The following is an 18,355-nucleotide window of genomic DNA, read 5'->3' as shown; positions in this document are numbered from 1 at the left end:
CGATAGTAGTGCGATACGAGCGTGCTGCCCGTGGTCGAGGTGACATTTCCGCTTTTGAACGACGCGAGAAAATCGTTTGGGTATTTTGGGCCCGATTCCCCCAGCGCAACGCAGTGCGGTGGAAACGATTCGATTTTGGTGGCGTGATGTCTTGACGGACCACGCCAATCGAAATTCTGTATAATATAATACAGTCGCTGTCGCACGACAACACTGTGTACATAAAGATACATATACTTAACTCCTGTAGGTACGAATTTTTAAATTACCTAATATTATTTCAGATTTAATTCTTTTTAATAAGTTCTGTTGTGATCGAAACAATTAAAGCGAGTGGATCGCGGTGGGTAAAAATCGAAACTATACAAATATAACATAACATCATCCATAGTCGAAATATATAGATTAGCATGACATAATATACGTATGTCGTTATGGATTCAGCATTACGAGCATACATGCCGCTGGTAATATAATATCGTCAAAAGCTAGTAATACGTGGTAAAACCTTCGAAACGTTGATGACGCGTTACATACCTATATCCAATGCGAGGTGCTAATCACGACAATATCGTATTCACCCGTTATTGCTATCACAGAACGATCACGGCCGGTTGCGGGGGACAGCGAGTTTACAAAAATTCAATATAAATCTTATACGATAACATATTATGTAGATTCTACGACACAAAATATTTACACGCGGTAATGATAAATGATAAACTATAAAAAAACAATAATAATAAAAAAACTAATAATAATAATAATAATCATAAAATCCGTATTTAAAAACTACGTATAGGTACGCACGTACCCCAATAAGAATATACTAAAACATTGTATTAAAAATTACGTTACTCGTATTAAATAATTATATGTTATTCGTTACCTCGTCGAAAACCGCGGGGAAAAAAAAATCGAGGCGACACGATGTGTGTTGCGCGTACGCGAAAAAAGAAATTTAGCTTCGCGCGATGGAGATCCGACCGCCGCGCTCGACGGACTGCAGCAGGTACACACGAGTGTTCGTCGTCGTCTGGTCAACCGGGTCTCCGACGACTGCGAACCGCGGTAACCGTGGTCGCGGTATCGGCGGCGGCGGTGTGGCGATCGCGTTGGGAAGCCGCAGAGGCGGAAGGTCAGGTGCTGTTGACGCACTCCTTTTCGGCGGTCGCGGCCGCGGTGGACACGTCGGCGGCCGTGCCCGAAGACGATTCCGTGGAACCGGCCGACGAGGCGGACGACCTGGACGAGAACTTTTCGGCCGGTGACGCGTCGCCCGGCGAACCTCGGCGGTACGGGCACGAGGCGGACGTCGTCGACTGTCGCCGACCACCGCCGCCGCCGGCCGTATGCGCTGTCCGCCCCCCTGACCGTGGCTGATGCCGCGCGCGCGACCGCGGCACGGTGGCGACCGACTGCCGTCCTCACGCCGCCGAACGATCGGATTTCCTCGTAGGACTCGTCGCCGGCCCGGGGCCGCGGGACGAGCGCCTGTTGTAGCGGCCGCGGCGACCACAGCCTGACGAGACAGCCGGTCGTCCATATCGTCGGCCCGTCGGCCTCGTGCTTCTTGAGGCGGGTGCCAGGTGGGTTGCTGCCCGAAACACCGCTCGCACAGGGGACACTTGAACGGTTTCTCCTTGTTGTGTATGTTGCGCACGTGCCGCTGCAGGTTGGACGATATGCTGAACGACCGCTCGCAGTAGTTGCACTTGTACGGCTGTTCGCCCGTGTGCGTCCGCAGGTGCCTCGTCAGGTTGGCGCTGCGCGGGAACACTTTCTGACAAAACTTGCACGAGTACCTGTCAACAAGAGCGTCGTAGTTAGTGAAACGTATTAAACCGTTTTATTTTTTTTTCCGATCGCCAGCCGATTGATCGACCCTTTTCACATCGTCCGACCGATGACTGAGCACGGGAACGTGTCGTCGAACGACATGCGTAGAGAAACGCGCAAACACGTCGACGTGTTTGTTTATTTTTTCACGCGTCAAAATCGTTCATCTCCAATTCGTAAGAGTTATTGGTGAATTCAGAGGAAAAAACAAACGAATTCTGTACCCTTTAAAATTCAGACATAGTCGGTTATTCTGCGTGCATAATACGCATAACGATTTCAGAAACTTTAAGACGTATGCATATTGCATACTCGATGAGTGTGGTCGTGAACAACTGCTATATTATAAGCTATTATAACTAGATCTGAATGATCCGATCTTTAATCTCGAAAATTACATTAAATCATAGGTAGATCAATAAATAACATAACAGTACTAGTGATAATACGTTTTAAAAACAACATAATATAATATCTTTCTGTAGACAGACCGTTGTCAAAAAATTGATAACGTCACGACGAAATGGAAATATTCATAATTCTGTGCTCAATCAAGTCGTTAAAAAGAAAAAAAACAAGCCGTGCTCAATCGGATATCACTACTGCCGTTTCCCCCTCCCCCATCTTAATACTCTCTAGTAAAGGTCTCTCTTCCTACCATCACCGCCACCTTCGAATATGTTACATAGCCACATAGGTACATCGCGTATACCGGCGTGCATCCATATTTTTCTCTTCTCGACCTCACACTCTTTTACGCGAAAGGCGTCCGAGTTCCGGTTTTCCATCGCGTCCTCGTTCTCCTAGCTTTCACACTGTGCGCCCGTCGAAAAGCTGTCACACGCACGACTGCCCGTCATCCCCCCCCCGACCTCCAAGCCCAGCCATGGCCCAAAGTGCGTGTTCTACAGTTGGTGTTATCGACTTACCTGTCTTTCGGTTTGCCGGACGTCTCTTGGAACGCTGATGATTTCTGCTGTGGAGATCTGGCTACAGGTGGAGGCAGTGGCGGCGGCGGCGGCTGTCTGACAACGTCGTAGGTGGGCGGCGGCACGTGGTGGTGCCCGTTGAGCAGTGGCGAGTTGATGAACGGATAGTGCTGCGGCGGCCTGTGGTAACCGCCGCCCGTTTGGTAACCGGTTAGCGGAGGCATCCGGGACTTGTCACCCACGGTGCCCGCCCTGTATATGGCCTCCAACATCATGGGGTGAAGCGGCTGCGGCGGGAACAGTACCGGATAGTTGACCATCCGCTGGTGGTGATGCCGTTCGTCTTCCACGGTTATGCCACCGCGGCGGTGCTGCTGTTGCTGCTGCTGTTGCTGTTGGTGGTGTTGCAGCTGATTCTGGTTCTGGTGGTGCTGGGGTGGTTGGTAGTGGCGATGGTGATGAATGTGATCATCGGTTACGATCACTTCCTTGTCGGACGACGAACACGGACTGTGCACCGCTGCTCCGCGGTCGTTGTGGTCGCTGTGATGTGACCCGTATCGCTGCAGGCCCTCGGACGGTGGTCCCGGGCTGTCGACCTGGATATCTTCGGGGGACGGCGTCCTGATGATCAGGTTCTGGTTCTCGTCTTCCATCTCGTCGCCGCGACGCGACTTCTTGTAATCCACGCGCAGGTCGAGTGGCTGATCGTTGTTGCCATTACCACTGCTTTCGTACGGTTTGAACGCGGCCGGCGACATGCGGTGCGACCGGAGCGGCGATCGTGGCGACGACGACGGCGAGCTGCCGCCGTTGCGGGATAAGTCAAACGGCATCATGTCTTCGTCGTCTTCGTCGTCATCGTTGTCGGCAGCCGAACCGTCATCGTCACGGCTACGGCGGTGGTCCAGCTGGTCGTGGTACCGACGGTGACGGTGGTGAGCCGGGTACACGGAACCCTGTTTAGGCGAAACGCACGGAACCACTGCGGGCACGGCGACCATCTTGCGCGGGTTAGAATGCTTCTCGCGCATGCTGGACGGGTCGCGCGGATGCGCTACTGATGCGACCACGGGTCGTGGGTAGTAGGTGTACCACGCCGGAGGAGACGTGTCCACCACGCTCATTACTTTGGCCACGCCGTCTACGGAAACACCGAAAAAAAATTATTAACAAATTGTCGTTTCATATGGAATTTCATGTGGTAAGTATAATGTAGAACACACAATATCGTTTTAAACACACCCGACGATTATTATTACGCGTCATTGAAGTAAGTTTGAGGGGCAAATAGTCGGAAATTCCTAATTCGACATTCCCCAAATCATTTCGATGCGCAGGTGACATTAAACTCTGTAGAATTATTGTAATATTACACACGTGTCGCAGCCGTATAGATAATTTCGTTATCGAATTTTATCAAAAGTTAGGTTAGCACGATAAAAGTGTACGAGTTATAACATAGATAGTCACGAAATAATAGTGTTTGGTGGTCTATTTTAGTTTGAAACATTTAATAATCACACGGATCAACGTCATCGCACTTCGAAACAACGCGATCCAAATCGATATTGTTTTTCCATATTTTAATACCTATATATTTCTAAACATAGACGAATGTACCACAAATGGCACGTTATGCCATCGTCGTATCGTCGTAGTCGTCTGTGGGTTGAAAATTCGAAATTTATTTTTCTGCGTATAATATATATATAAATATATAACGCCTTGTCGATACAAAAATCCGAGAACACCATCCGATTCCGGGACGAGGGGAGTAGCAAACATAATGTACCCATACGTATAATAGATAGTAGATACATTATAAAATGTAATAATATAAAACGATTTAATAAATTCACCGCTCACAACGTGATGCAATGCGGCCGCCCGGTGCACCGGTGCACTTATGCTCTCTAACACAAACACGTCTATAATTATTGCTGTCTGGACGGACTATATATATAATATAACGACGAAGACGGCGGCGACAGACGACGAGACCAACAGCAATTTTAACGAGGAGCAACGCAAAAATTCGGTCCGTGTAAACCCAGTAGCCCGTCCGAGAATTATCACATGTCGTGTTTGAAAGTACACATACGCATACGTCGTCGTCGTGTAGAGACTGGAGGTACATCATACGGTATGTACTATAACAGACGTAGGTACATGTGTTGCGTGATATTATTAAATTCGCCAAGTTTGACGGGAACAGAGACGGAGGAGGAGAAGGAGAAAAAGAAGAAAAAGAAGAAGAAGAATAATAGTAAAAAAAAAATAAATAACTACTCGTCGTCGCTCTGATTTTCTCTTCACGTGTATTATATATACACACATACACGCACATATATATAATATACATTATATTATTATTGTGGAAGAAACTTCCAATTATGTAATGTTATTTGTTATTTTTTTTCCCTGTCTGAATGCGGATTACAATTTTCATTTTGGCGTTTTTATTTTTTTCACGTCGTCAACCGCGTGGACTTTTCGCTAACGAGCGCCCCGCGACGAAACTCGTTTATCGCAATTCCAAATCGGTTTCGGTCGAGATTAAAAAAAAAAATTTAAAAAAAAAACCTTAAAATACATATATGACAATAATAATTTAACCCACGACCAAATCCCAAGTACCCGCCGAACACGTAACCAGTATATTATTATATGTTTAGGTACTCGTATATAGTAATAAGGCTGCATGTACGTAATTGTACATGCGAGTTTTTTGGCGAATCCCGACGAAAACTAGACCGCGTTGCCTCCGCGAATCCGGAATCGCTACCCTGCAGCGGTCGATCGAGACGAGATCGACATGTCGATCGATCGATCGATCGATCTACGTCTCGTTAAATCAAACCGCGTATTATTCGTTATATACGCATAATATACATTATTTATTATTTGTCGTACGAACGTTTTTATAATATTGATAATAATAATAGTAATAATAATCATATAATAACTGAACCCCGGCGACAAAGACCCTATACATAATAGTGACGATATTTTATTTTGTGCGATGGAAAAGCTTTGTAAGCATTGGCAAAACGCTTGTCGCGAGTCATACGTTGAAATATCGTAGTGTATTTGATAATCCGATTTACTGTCAAAAAAAAAAAAAAAAATTACATGGTAAAATGATTGCAGCAGGTTTGGAGGATTCTATTAAGCCTTACTATAAGAAATTTTATAGTTAGCAATGTGTGTTAAAGACATAATATACGATACATGATTGCAGCGTAGGAGCAATACGTATGACCATAAATTCTATTCGCGAACGGGGATTGACCGTCGTTTTTTGAGCGTCGTAATATCCTACTATCCCTTCAACCGACTGACCTCGAACGGTACGCTTTTTATCTCGTTTTTCAGTTGATATAGTCTCGTAATCTCCATATTATTATACTTGCAGGTATATGTGCAAAAAAGAAACCACAACTCAAAAGACATATTTTTTTATTGTTTTGCATAATATTGAGTTATTGAAACCAAACTTAACTATATAATGTACAATAGTTTTTACGCGTTGCGTCGAGTGACGCAAACAGTGATTGTCGGCGATAAACATACGAGACGCGTGTCCTCCTGTTGGTTAACATTAATTCATCGTATAATATTATGAATCCCCGCCACAAAAGTGATCCTTTACCTCGTAGAGCCGATAGAAATGATTTCGAAAATATCGTTAAAAATATCAAAGTCGGTAAACGGTTTTTGAAAGTCAAGAGTTTTAGAGACGAGCCGATATTATGTTTTGTTCGTATACATTTTGTTTAGAGTGTTTAACTACGTATACGTCCTAATAATACGATACCTAATAATAAAAATATTATGTATCTATTATACAAACCACGCACCACATCATTAATATATTACCACCGCCCAACTGCTAGGATGGTTCAACCGAGTTGAGTATATATGCGAGATATCTATTGGAAAACATCATTTTCACTAACGTATTATGTTATTGATTATAATTTATCGTACGAAAAAGACACTATCTCTCGATAAATTGCACCTCGACAATAATATCCCGTCGACGGTACTACGACATGTGTGACTGACGTGCGCACTGTATACACTGAAATATTTAACTAGAGCGGCGCGCAAGGGTATTTACATTGTATATCTATAACCTATTGACCTAACCTGCCGGATGTGCTGCTATCAGGCTGCACTATTGGCATTTTATAGCGCGCGAGACTCGTACCATAATATTAAAAAGTTGATTTGGCAATGTATTTCAATGTTGTTCTATACTTAAATTTATTCGAGTGCATTTTATCTAGTTGAAATCATCGTTCCGTATTATCCACATGATCCGACGAAATTCTTGTTGTATCGTTACATAATCGTACTATGATCGTTTATTATAATATATGAATAACTAATAATTATACTCTACCTACGATTTACTACTGAATCATAATAATCGGTAAATAATATGTGGTTGCGCGTAATAATCTCATACGTCGTGATGAAAACAAAAAAAAATAAATAAATACACACACACGCACGCAAGCGTGTTTTTGTGTGTGGGTGAAACGAATAAAGTGAAATAAACGTAGTCATATTATACTACATAGTACATAGGTATTACGCGCGTGTATATAGGTAGAGAAGCGGCAAAGACAGAAAACAAGATGAACCGAGAAACTGAAACTTTTCGACAAACCGTAAGTAAGTAGCTGCAACTGCGTCGGTACACAATGCACGTCATTTGCAAGCGCTTAAAGCAAAATTATTAAAAAAAAAATTGTAGGTACCTCAATAATTGTTTGTGATGTAAAATTACGGAAACCTGCAGTGTCTCCGTTGGAAATATCAATTTGCAAGCATCTGTGGTACGTACACAACGCGTTTGTCGAAGTCAGTTCATTGACGGTCTATATAAACGTATTATATATACCTATCCACGTAAAAAATGCAAACACCTGGCGGGTACCAATATGTATGCATATACAATCGATGAACACTTTCAAATAATCGAGAAAATCGTTCCAAACACATAATGTTCATCCGTCGCGAGTTTCGTTTGACGATTCGTCGATGTCTGCTGCAGTAGATCGCTATAGGTATCTCGTGCAGCCTACGCGACCTTCGCAACGGTATCGAAGTTAACGTTATTGCAAAAAACGAAAACGATACACGATGCGGCAAAGACCGAAAACCGAAAGGAAGAAAAAAATACCCATAGAATAGTCACTCGGAATATTGCACTGCACTTGCACAATTGTTCTGCAGGTGCTGCTGCTACTGCTGCCCGGTCGTCTATGTAATATACGAGCGGCATTGTTGTCGGACAATTATTTTTATTATTGCCTATCGTACACCGTTGCGCACGTGCTCTGAGTCAGTTATTATTTTACTAGTCGCGTCGCGCAATAATACCATCGTATTGTACACGATAAAAATATATATATATATATATATATATATATATATATTGTATAGGTTATACGACACAATAACATAATGTACTTTACTAGATGATGAACACCGTATTTAAACGCTCGGCGGCGATCGTTACTCGCGCAATAATAATTATTACATCTGTATAATATACGGTCGATATATACCCGGGTATAGGTACACTATATATGTATATAATAATATATAATAAACTGCCGACGGATTTTTTTTTTCTCGCCGACGTTTCGTAACAACACAACAGCGACGATTATTATGTTATTACGTTATATACCTATGGTCATATTATTATCATTGTTCTTTGCGTTCGCGTATATTATTATAGTATTGGGAACTAGAACGGTTTGTATTATTAATATACACCTGTGATCGTTGTTGTAGTACCTATATATAGTGGTATATGGTAGTCGTTTATTCGCAGCTGTATGTACGCAGATAATAGGTAGTATAACGGTCGATATTGTCGGTGAGAACTTCACAATTGGCATATTTTGATGATATATTTTTAGGTCAGTATTGTAACAGTCGACGGCGGTAGCAATATTATTAATTATGCGCCGAGCTCCTCGCAATGAACGATTTTGGTTTTCGTCACAGTCCCCGAGGACCGGACGAGTGTCGAAATCAGCTTGTTATTTTCTTACCCCGACGATAATATTATAATATAATGATACTCAATGAAAACTGGAAGACGTCGTCGCACACTGTCGATCGGTTTTTGTATTTTGTATTATTTTTTTTTTTTTGCGATCACGTACTCGCCTCACGTCGGACCACGTACGTTGTACGCCACGTGTAACTTTCATTTCTGAATTTGGTATAAAATGCGATCGGTCTTATACCGTAATAATAGTAATAATAATGACTATAATAATAACATGTCGTTGAAAGAACGAAGGCAGTCTTCGCCACCATTGTATATACATCTTCGCATTTCGATGCGTTTGAAGGCGAAAACAAATATCAATAATACCTACGGTATATTTACTCGATACTCGAGAAAAACGAATGCGGAAAGCGAGTGGGAATATTATACGACATCGTTCGAAGCTATTATTACTATATTTTATATATCGTTTACGTACGTGTGAAACCGTTTATTTTGTTAAAATAATAAACTATGATTGAGGATTATTTTTATTCGCACTAAAAAGAAATTTAAATTCTGTCGATACTAAAAGTCGAGTTTAAAACCATTTTGGACCAAATTTTTATTTAATAAAAAATCAAATCTATTTGGACTGTCTGATTATTTAGGTTTTTTGTTGGTCTGTACAAAAATGTCAATAATATTTTGATTGAATATTGATTGAGTGAAATTGTTACATTTAAGTGCGAACAGTACTTGTGGATGATTACAATTTTTGATGAAACAAAATCCTACCTACTAACTTTCATTGCTAATCTATAATAATGAATACATTATTATCGAAGAAAATAAAATTTTACATAAAATAGCAAACGCAACTACCTAATAATTTGACAGAGATTTATTTAAAACATTTAACAAACGTCGCACCTATACTAACTTTACAGTTCTGTTCTTACACTCGCGTGTATCATAAAATTTATAGTGATGTATGAACATGACGCGGTTGCATGTACGACGAGTACGCGTATATTATTGTGTAGACTTCAAGAATATAAAACTCCGTCCCGTCCGAGGATCGATTTTGAGAGATGAAATAGTTGTGAGCCACCATAAAATAATACTCATTTACCGTGCACACGTGTAACGTATGGTCGTACAGTATATCATATTATACGACGTATGGAGGCACGCACGCGTCCAGACCGTCTGGAGGTAGATAAAGAAGTGTATTAAAGTTATTGCGTTATCGCCACGGCAGACATCGACGGTCGGCCGCCGTTCCGATGAGTATGAAACGGATATTATTGTAATAGATTGTTCATTGACCAGGCGCTATACCTACACAATAATTTACGGCGACGTGTATATAAAAACGATAGGTACTTATATCCATAATAATATAATATAATTATTACGTGCGCCCATGTAGGCTTATATATTATATATATTTTTACTGTATATACTACTATACGTATCTTGGGCGCACAAGGGTGCATATATTTTACACGTTCCGAGATTTATTTCATGCGCACGCGTCATAACAACAATAATATTAATATAATAGTATAAAAAATGCGGAGACGATAGAAGATATTGCCGCGTTTTCTCACACTGTTTCGCAACATTTTAATGGGTGCCAGTTAAAATCGCGTAAAGTAAAAATTCTATTACTTTTATTTTTTAAACCATAGGTATAACTCCGTAAGACATTTCCCCGTCCAATACGTTTCCCCATAAGACATTTCCCCATCCAATACGAAATAACTTTCTGTCATGCCGGTGACTTGGATAAAACCAAAAAATTGTCCGATATAGTGACCATTGACCCTATATTGGGCGAAGTAGGGCTAGATATCTTGTACGTAATCTTTACGGCTTTTTGTATTTCCAAATCGATAGCTAATTCTGACGGCCGTTGACTTACTAATCAAAGCTTAATACCGGACAATTCATCTCAAAATAACATATTTTAGGGGGTCATTGACCCCAGGGAAGAGGAGTCGCGATTAAGGCCATAAAATTTATTTCTATTTCATAGCACCCTATAACTTGCGCGAACACCGCTAGTAAAAAAAATATACAAACAAATGCATTACAGTTAAAAGTGGTGGAAATTTTAAATCTAGAATCTAAATTAAATTATACATCGTAATTTCCCTATAAACTAGATAAGTTATAATCCCAAGCTATTTATAATAAATATTTTATCAAATAGCCTATAAAGATATACATTATCGATATACAATATACGTAATTCTACGTATATACGTATAGGTTTTCTTACTTTTCGCTATTAGTGTTTTCGCTGTTAAAATATTTCGCGATTTTGAATTTTGCGATTTATTTTTCGCGGTTTTCACATAGACTCCGTTTTATTAAATACGTTGTCTGCAGAACGTTATGATTTGTTTTACTCTGCAAATAGTGCACATTGTAAATCTTACATCACGTTTTGGAGGTAAGCGACGTCCTGTGGCCATCGCTCTGCAATGACCGCGTTTCGTTTTAAAAAAAAAATTGAACCGAAGTCGTCTGAGGTAACCATATATACAACATAAAGTAAAAATAATATTATAATATGACGTCGCCGTACGATATGTTGAAAACCTCACTGTAAAATAAACGTGATATTGACTTTGGACGATATATTATTGTGTAAAACGACAAAAATCAAAAACTGTACCTATTATGCAACTGAAAATCGTATAATTTCAGCTGTAAATTATTACGCTGAAGTGACGAGCAACAGATATCTTACAACACTAAAGTTCGATATTGAATCTTTCCTCTTGTATTCACATTTTGGTAGAGTTTCCGAGGAAAACAAATCAATTTCGATACTACCGTGTTAACTCACTAGTTTCACCTCTGCAGTTGACCGGAGTGTTTGCGCCGAAACAGCCACATTTACGTTTATTATAATTTATAATATATTGTAATCTCGCTAGTTGCTCGTCAATAGATACCGCAAAGATACGCACTTATAATACAATTGAATTGTCCGCGGGCTGCGTTATACCCATAATATTCAGTGCAATACACTTGTAGATGGCGGCGTCGATTGCAAAGAAATTTTCGAGGAAAACCGTAAATCATATCGGAGCGTTATCGTTCGCTCGTAACTGCCGAATCAATCGTAGCACACATACACACACACACGTATAAGCGACCGAGTTGCCTTGGGGGTTCCAAAAACCTGGGCTCTTCCGAAGACGAATGTGCAAGTATAATATTACATGAGTAGAAAATACGTATATGTACTATACGCATAATGGTTATATGTATGTGTATAACGTATGCCTACTATAAATATATTATTATTTAAATCGTATTCCAAATAATATATTAACATGTAGGTACCTACAAAACGGTCTATACGCTTCGTTTTAATTCGGATGGGTCTTTGCTGCTGCTGCTGCAGCTATATCTCGGCGGTGGCGGCGACGGCGGTGGAGAGAAACGAGAAATTTACGACCCGCTACACGACGAATCTGTTCGACATGTCATTTACATATCGTTACTTCTAAATAACAACTGTTTTGTTTTTCCATAATATAATAATAATAATAATAATCACATACATATTATTATTATACACTCCGGTCCGCCGCTGCCCGATATTAAAACGTACGATTTTCGCCCACGATTCATCCACCTGCTGTATGGCGCGTTTACGATTTATTGCTGCTTCACGTCTCCTCGCTACAGAATCCGGTACACGAATGTCTGCGTGTGTATATAATATGTTGTTGTATAATGTATATTCATACATGCCGACACCACCGATGCAGAGAGGATTCACCCACAACCGCTTCCGATCGATTGGAGATTTTCATTACGTTTTTACTACTATGTATGATAATACGTTCTTTACGGCAATCTGTTTGTGAACTCGCCGCCGCCGCCGCCGCGAGTGACGGAAACAGCGCGCGTATCGTTCCGATTGATAAACAGTACGAGATTTTACCATCATACCGTTTAATTTAATTTTTAATCTTAACCCTGTCACGTGGGCGTCGTTATATATTATATTATGATATTATAATATTGTATATCATATAAAGACGAAAGCGGTAAGCAAAACGTGTATCTCGTATTATGCACAGTCGTCGGCTAAAAGGAGAAAGAGAAACGGTCATATATTATATATGTATTTGTATACTCGCTTCTTATACCTATATGTAGGATGGTTGTAGATCAAAACTACATCATTCAGGTCACGTGGTGTATACGACGACGACCGCGACGATTTCCCGTGTGTATTGGCTACTCGTATAAAATACCGTTTAAAGATCGACGTCGATGTATAGATTGATATTATATCGATCGAAAAGGGATATAAATATACATATTGTATTATATCATGAATAATATTTCCGTTCCACTACGTGGCCGACCAACGTAGGAGAAACACATTGGGGAAATCATTTGGAATTCCGCGATTTGGAAACAATACGCATACACACCTATACGTCATGGTAAATAATATAATATATATTCACATTGTTACCTGTAAATTATTATAATAACATGCTTCTGTTTCAGACACTTTAAGCAGATTAACGCTGTTCATAGTAGGATACCTAACCAAGAATCGAAATACGAAATTTTGTTTTGCATATTTTAAGTTTTTTATCATATATTAATCGATTTCGTTACTTCCATCCTGTTTTAATAGTAGAATTGTTAAAAAATAATAATAATAATGATTTAATTGAAAACATTTTGTAATTCCGTGTAATCATGATGTACGGAGTTTAACAACCTTTGATTATATTTTTTTATTTAAATTTTTGGTCAGTTTATTTTTTTGAAACATTTTTCTTGTGATTAGAAATTGATGTCACGACAACCATGTGGCGGCGTTGTATTATACTTGTGCAATAAAATAGGAAAACACAATATTATGTTACACTTACATATAATAATATTATCATCAAAGGTTAATTAAAAAAGAAAGTCGATAATTTATTTTTGAACCAGTTTCTAGTAGGCACTATTCCAAAACATTTTATTGCTCGGAGGCTTCCCAATGTATATTATAACATTTATAACGTATATAAGTTCGCAATATGACCACATTTGTATAATATATACATATTATTGGTATCTTTGGTAGTATTTTCTTAGCATTATTAAACGGGGTTTTTATTCATTATTTGATTATTATAAGGACACTTAATTGTATTATTATTAAATATAATTAAAATCGTTAATATTACACACACACATATATGTATATATATATATTAAAACATGTATATCCAGTAAAAAACATAATAAACTTGTGTATTTTTACGTAAATAGACTTCAAACAGTGAAATTTCACTGATGTACCTATATACTCTTCTTTCTATTTTTATGAAATTTCAAATGTCTTAATTACAATTTCTCCGCGTTTCATGATTAGGACGCTCGTCAACGTGATCTCGCACGATAACACCGACTACAATAATGGCGATGGCGATGATAACAACAACAATAATAATAATTATTATTATTATCATTGTTATTACTATTATTATTATATTAAAATCATTACCGAAGTCGTCGTGGGACGAGCGATCGGTGAGTTGTGAATGAACGGTTCTCGCGGCCGTGGCGACGTGCCATCAATCTCCGGTGTGTGCCGTGCTGTCAGCTGCCCGGTGATATATAGACCTCCTACTATACCTCGTATAATATCGTTATGTGCATGCACTCCTCCGCACTAACCCTTCCACACCACCCCCGGTCATCGGACAACACAGCCGGTGTACAGCGTATACGTATATTTTTTATATTGTGTACTGTGCTCTCGTCAGCTGCCGCGGATGACCTTTTTGCGCCGACGACTAAAGCTGCGCGACCAAATACTGCAGTGCAAGTATATGACATTATAATATTATAAATATATATATATGTATGTGTGTGTGTGTGTGTGTGTGTGCGTGTGTATCTATATCCGGTATATAATACGCCGAACGAAACGAAAAGAATACTGCGGTTTTGTGTAAGTATTATACACACAATGTGGATGTGTACATCCGCCAACCCATAGGTACATATTTGTATATACCTACATATATATATATATATATATATAGGATATACGCTCATGTACGTATATTGTGTACGCCAAAACATATTATATACGTACACTCGAAGACAACAATCCCCGTTCTAATGGTCATCACCAACCGAGGTTGGCAATTTAAATTCTATTCGTCTTAATGAGACCATTCGGCGGCGTACATTACCGATCGTTTTTTTTTCTCTCGTCCATCCCCCCGTCCCCCTTACAACGCCTCTTCGCGCGTCTTATCCACAATCGCCGCCGCCACCGCCGTTGCACCTGTGTACAAAGCATACAATACATGATATTATGTACGCGTATTAACTGCGCTGCTCACGAGGTTTCAAAATCATATCGTCATCTTCGCGTTTGTTATTAAGTACACGTTGATAGTTTATAGTTGATACCAAAAAATACGATATTATAATGCCGAGAAACTTATGTGCGAAAACGTTACACAACATAGGTATATCTTACTATTAAACGCGGTCGAAACGTATTGCTTTATCATTGAATGTGTACGCTCAAAGAGGAAGAAACGCGAAGACAACGTTCCGTTTAAATCACAACATAAAAACGTATTACTAATAATAATAATAACGTGTACCTCGCACTACGTATCTATATTATTTCCGCGGTTTATAATTACACCGCAAAAACTCGTTAGAAATAACAATCGGACACTGTATTATAATACGGAATTACGAGTGTTATTATACATAATATACCAAATGTATGTATTATTATAATATACCAATTTTAACGCGTCTGACGCGCATTAAAAACAGTTTACATATTCGGATCATCGACTACGATACAATAATATGACGATGATGATGATTTTCGTCGATGATCCGCAGTCATTATTCGCGAACAAACGGAAGATCGCGGTGGATAGTCTGTTTATCCGCAACTCTCTCGCACTTAAAAATTCAAAAATCGAAAACACTGTGATAATGCATATTATAATAATCTCACATGTTAGTTACGATATCGTATCTATACCTTCCTATAAAATAATAGTAATTTATTATAAACTGCGGTCGACCACATGCGCTGTGCACACTATATACGCTCTGAACACGTATAAATATATATCTGTATATAAATTATATACAGATATATACATACATTGATGTAATGTAGGTGCGTATCACATACGACGCGTCTCGCGTTATACATACAATAATAATAAATAGTCCTGTAAATAAAAGCGCGGCGCGTTCGCGGAATTCGAAATTTCCGCACTGCACCTCCACCTCCCCGCGACGAATCCGGACCAGCCCCGGCGGGCCTATGTAGTCGCGGTCATCTCTCTTATGGTAACGTGCGTATATCGTACGGAGGCGTTGCACACGCGAGCACATAATAATTTACGCCGCGACCACAATCCGCCCGGCGAGTTCACCGCTGAAACGTTCCGTATAATGTGTACGTAATATATTATATTGTCGAGTACGCCGCTGCCGCCGGTCCATCACACTCACGAGCTTACACTGCTGCAGACGTTGCCACACGTATATTATATGCCTACTACTGCATTAAAATATATTATATTATATCTCGCGGGATTGCAGTTCTTAGTGTACACGGCACGTACACTTAGGTAAAGGTACTACTATAGGTTGGTAAATATATATATAGTCGTAATAATAATACGGATTCGACGATCACCACGGACATACTTTCGTTTTCCCTCGCGCAGAGTCGTCTAATTGGTGTGGTGATTGATTTTTTCCTTCTTCTTCTTTATCTTCTTCTCCACCGCCACCACGTCGGGTTTCGTTTATTCCTCGTCATACATATTTATTGCGCGTAAACATGTCGCGGCCCTGTACGGAGCAGCAACGCGTTGAGAAAAAGGCGACGGCGCTAATGATGCGGACGCGCGCGAGAGAACACATATAACAACATATTATACCCACACGACTTTTGCCTCTTGCGCGATTTTTTTTTTTAAATGCGTACCTACATTTAAACCGAGACGATTTTTAATTCGACACGTTGTGATGAAATCGAACGGAGGCGGCTCTATACTCCGGCGGCGATGCACAGGTGGTTTCTCCTTTACGAGATTAACTCCTCGGCCACTTAACGACTGCACAGGCACACAACAATAACGATAATAATAATATATTCTTGAATTTCACGCCACATCAATGTAATAAAATATATACGTCACAATGGATGACACTCCGCGCATATAGATCACCACTGCAGTAGCCGCATTATAATAAGTTATTATTAATAACATATACTTTTGCACCACAGTCCGGAGTACCTATAATCTATATATATATATATTATATTATCGTATCGCATGGCGTTGTCGTGAGTACGTACGCACAATATAAGGGTTGAGTAAAAGACGAATTTCGATTATAAATAAAATATGTATTAAAATATTGTGTGTGTGGTGGCTGCGAGGTCGGCGAAACCAGTTCAGAAAACCCGCAGTCATGCGTCGCAATGTGTCAGAATGCGAATCGAATCGACGTGGATAAGTTATATTATTACGTACCAATAACACATAGGTACGCGTAGTACGCACGCCGAAACAGTGCTCTTCCTAGGCGGAATTTCTTCGGACAAATTTCACGATCCAAATTTCGACGTCACGTCATTATAGTAATAATACGATACATAATATTATTTTAGGCATTATTATGTGCGTTTGACGTAGTAGTGACGTTTCGAGAGCGACCGGTGATCTACGATGACTAGGCGTCGTTAATCGCGGGTATAATATAGTGTCGCGTTGTTTAACGTTACCAATATTAACATACTTTACGGATACCGCGGTACGGCGTGAAGGTTTTTCCACCGGATTATATGTATGGATGCGACTTGGTTACGAACATTTAAAATAAAAAATGCACAAAACGGCCCACCAGGGTCGTTCGTCCGTAGTCGTATCCGTCTCCTGCAGCATATAAGATTCCCGGACGCGATGACCGTTGCGGATGTTAAAGCGATATTATTGTAGGATAAATTATATTTTATAACGTGATTGACGTTAATTTTTTCGCAACGATCTGCACTTAATGCGCATATTGTAAATTTCATATTTTAACTGAACGGTGTCTTCAGCGCGGCGTGAATCGATCATTCGTCGGCGCGGTATTAACGATGCTAATAACAATATATTATTTGTATAAATATATTAAACGGCAAGTATGATAATATTTTAAATACGTACGAGTAATAAGCACATACATACACGTTTATACACGGTAAACGAGTTTCCGAAGAGCACGCACCTATATAGAATACAAATAATATATAATAATGTTATTATTATTATTATTATCATCATCATCATCGTGTTAATCATCGTAATTATTATTATTGCATTTTATATATTATGTTTTCGTCGTTCTAATAAGCACATCGCGTCGTTGCCGTTGTTTTTCAATTCAAAGCTCCCGTCGATTTTTTTATGGGGCTACTTATATTATGTTAATACCCGAGACGCGGCCGTTGTAGTTGTTTCGTATACGTATC

General features: G+C 39.8%; 1 pseudogene; it reads right to left on the bottom strand.

Moving 5' to 3' along the window:
- Positions 1-741: 741 nt before the first annotated feature.
- LOC112594370 overlaps positions 742-18,355 on the bottom strand; it is a 55,802-nt pseudogene continuing 38,188 nt past the window's right edge.

The sequence above is a fragment of the Melanaphis sacchari genome, unplaced genomic scaffold (assembly GCF_002803265.2).
Source record: "Melanaphis sacchari strain LSU unplaced genomic scaffold, SCAv2.0 Contig22_pilon_pilon, whole genome shotgun sequence".
Lineage (NCBI taxonomy): Eukaryota > Metazoa > Arthropoda > Insecta > Hemiptera > Aphididae > Melanaphis > Melanaphis sacchari.
This window is presented reverse-complemented; position numbering and strand designations above follow the sequence as displayed.